We start from the raw sequence: 3,707 nt of genomic DNA, 5'->3' as shown, positions 1-3,707 counted from the left end.
AGGAACTGCCTTCACCATATAAGGGAAGATATGGCCCCAGAGAGAGAGAGAATGGCCGAGGGGGGTGGGGAGGCAGGTGCCCGCTGGGTCCCTGGGCACCTAATAGCCCAGCGACAGCCTGACAGCCAGCAGCGACGAGCCCCACCCTTGGCTCAGGAAGCACCAGGGATGCGGCTCATTTCCGCCCAGATCCTGGGCCCTGGCTGCAGGTGGACCGACCGTGCCTGCCAGGGAGGGGCACAGGCTTCAGACCCTCCCTCCTGCCTGCAGAGGAGAGCTCAGCTCTCCTCCTCCTGCCCTGAGCAGTAGAGGGCCAGGGAGGACTCCTGGAGACCCAGCCTGGAACCAGGGACCAGGGCCAGAAATTCACAGTTAGGGTCCCCCAAGGGCACATAGGGCACTCAGAGGCCCCTTCAACTCAGCATGTGCTCCCCTCCTGCTCACAGGCACTGATGCCCTTCCTATCCTCCCCACTTTGGGGGCTCGAGCTCCTCCTGGAGTTTTTATGAGTTGCCATAAACCAGTACCTTTGGACTCTGCTCTGCTGCCCTCTCCCCGGAGGAGCCGCAGCCCCAATTTCTGCCCCTGCACCTGAGGGTCCCAATCACTGGGACAAGAAAGAGGTGCAGCCCACCCTGCTCTGTGTCTTGTTCAGACTCAGCACTGTGTTCCCAACCTGCTGGAGTCTCATCTCCCCTGCACCCAGCCATGGGGAGGGCAGCCCCTTCTCCAGACCGCACCCCACAAGGGCTCTGGAGACTAGTACTACACTTGGGGCACAGGTGTGACCCCAGCTGCTATTTTGTTCATTTTGCTTCATTTCAGTCTGTGATTCTGGGGCCTGAAACTGAGCTGAGTTAGAGTGCCAGTGTTGTTGGGTTCTGCTTTTGTTTTGGGGTTTTTTTTTGTTTGTTTGTTCGTTTGTTTGATTTGTGTTTTTGTTTTAGAAAGGGTCTTGCTAAAAAATAAAAATAAAAAGAGGAAGAGTCTCGCTAAAAAATAAAAATAAAAAAAGAAAGGGTCTCACTAAAAATTGCTAAATTCTCAGGGTGGGTTTGGATTTTTGATCCTTCTGCTTCTGACTTTCACTGTGCTAGAAAACAGGCATCTTGTACCAAATCTGGCTGCCGTTTCACTCAGTGACATGAACAAGCTGAGAGGAAAAGCTCTTCTATAATTCCAGAAATAATCTACACATAATCTACACATAATTCATTGCTACTGATTTATTTTGAAGAATCTCTCTCTCTCTCTGCATTTATTTTTTGTTACTACATGTTCCAAATGCATCATGATTATATTCATCTCAGGGAGTTGATGCATGCATATAACACATCTTAATGATTCTTACATCCCTTCCTTTCCCTCTACCTCTCTAACTCCATGTCTTAGACCCATCTGCAAAAGAGTTATCTCCCTATTTCATCTTATCTGTCTTTTAGTTTTTTTTATTTATACTTTGGGCTTCTTATATAAGGAAAATTACACACTCTCTTAACATTATGGTCTCAAGGTGCATCCATTTTCTGACAAATAACAAAATAAATCCTTCTTTATGGAGCAGTAGTCCTCCATTGTACATAAATATCACATTTTCTTTATTCATTCATATGTTGGTGGGACATATAAGCTGCTTCCAAGATTTAGGTAACATGGGTTGTGCTGCTATAAACATGGGTATGCACGGATTGCTATAATATGATGTCTAACTTTTTCAGGAAGACACCTAGCAGGGGAACAGCTGGGCTGAATAGTTCTATTTTTAGCTTTTCGAGGCATCTCCATGTTGATGTCCGTAGTGGTGGTACTAGTTTACATTCCCATCAACAATGTAGAAGGATTCCTCTTTCCCATAGCCTCACCAGCATTTGTTATTATTTGATTTCTTTCTGGAATAGGGAGGAATCTCAGTGTTTTAATTTGCATTTTACTAATGGCCAGCGATGAGGAATATTTTTAATGTATCTATTAACCATTTATATTTCTTCTAGGATGTATCTATTTATTTCAATTGCCCATTTTAATGGGTCTTTTATTAGGGGGCTATTTACTTTTAGTTCTTTATATAGTCTTGATGTCAGTTCTCTGTCTAGCAGCTTTTTTTGTCATTCTGTAGATTGCCTCTCCACTTTGTTGGCTATTGTTTCTTTTGCTGTGCAAAGTTATTAATTTTCTATAAATTCTGATTTTTTTCCTTTTTGAGACAACTTCTCATTATCCATTTCAAGCTGCACTTAAATTCACTTTATAGCTCAGGCTGATCTTGAACTTGCAATGATCCTTCTGCCTCAACCTCCTGAATGCTCAGATTACAGGAGTGTGCCACCATGCCCGGACTTGATGTCATTTCTTGTGCAGCTGTGCTTTCTGAACCCAACATGATTTGTTAAATAGGTTATTTTTCCTCCAGCTTATGTTTTTGGTCACTTTGCCAGAGATCAGATGACTGAATGTACCTGGAGTTATTTCTGTACCCTTTGTTCTGTTTCACTGACCCAAATGTCTGTTTTTGTACCAATACCATTCTGTTTTTATCACTGTTGCTTTATAATATAACTTAAAATCTGGGTCTCTTCTGGTTTTGTTCCAGTGACTTTTAGTTTCTGTGTCCCTTTGTGTCATGGTTTGTGTTGGTGGCCCCCAGTCCTCATGCATTTGCACTATGCATTTGTGACTGGTTCATTGTCTAGTGCTTGGACTGGGGGTGTGAAGGCTACACTGGCTAGGGGTGGAGCCAGGATGTAATGTAATGGCAGGAAGAAGGTGTGTCTCGATCTTTTGCCTGTTTCCTCCTTGATGTTTGCAGCTGCCATGAACTGTGGCCCAGCCATGCCACCCTGCCTTGGAGCCAACTCAGTATGGACTGAAACCTCCAAAAACTGTAAGAAATAAACCTTTCCTTTCCCAGCTTTGGGCTTCAGGTATTTTGTCTCAGCAACGAGTAAAAAGTAAGACACTTTGTGTGTTTCAAGTCATACCTTTCTCCACCTAGATTTACGGCCTGTGGGTTTATGAGATGCACCCCACCCTATTCCAAGAGCCCCTCTGTCCATACATCCCAGGCTGTGGCAACCATACAAGCCAAGGCACATCCTTGACCACATTGGCAGATGGGGAGCAAACAGACCCTGAGCTCTATCTATGTCGGATGTAGGCAGTGGGGTGGGAGGACAGAGAGTCAAGCAGTTCATTGGACTTAGTGCCAGCTCTTCCAGACCCAGCCCCCTCCAAAAATCAGACATGCCTGTCCTAGCTTCTCAGTTCAGGAGCCCTTGTCCTGAACTTCAACTTCTCAGGGTGTCTATGTTGTCTCCATGGCTGTCATTTGTGGCCCTCTCCCATCCAATCACTGTGGTAAGGTTAACTCCCCAAAACCCTCATGTGTAGTTGTTCTGTCACTCTGATTCCTGGAGTAGCTGAGTCTTTTTTTTTTTTTTTTTTTTGTCTTTTTCCTTTTTATCAGTACCGGGGATCGAACTCACGACTGCCTGCTTGCAAGGCAGGCACTTATGCCACTGAGCTAAATCCCTAGCCCCGAGTAGCTGAGTCTTAAACAATGAATCTCTTCCCAAAGTGGCTCTTGGCTGAGTGTGCACCCTCCAACTCCAGCCTGCTATGTGGAAGGAGTGACTTGCAGAGTGAACCTTCATGCTGTTTGTTGTAGTCAGGGGTTGTATACACAGAAAAATTAGGATTAGGACATGGAG

Source organism: Cavia porcellus, unplaced genomic scaffold (genome assembly GCF_034190915.1).
Source record: "Cavia porcellus strain 051 isolate PalLab524CR breed Dunkin Hartley unplaced genomic scaffold, mCavPor4.1 scaffold_26, whole genome shotgun sequence".
NCBI lineage: Eukaryota > Metazoa > Chordata > Mammalia > Rodentia > Caviidae > Cavia > Cavia porcellus.
Note: the sequence above shows the minus strand (reverse complement) of the source record.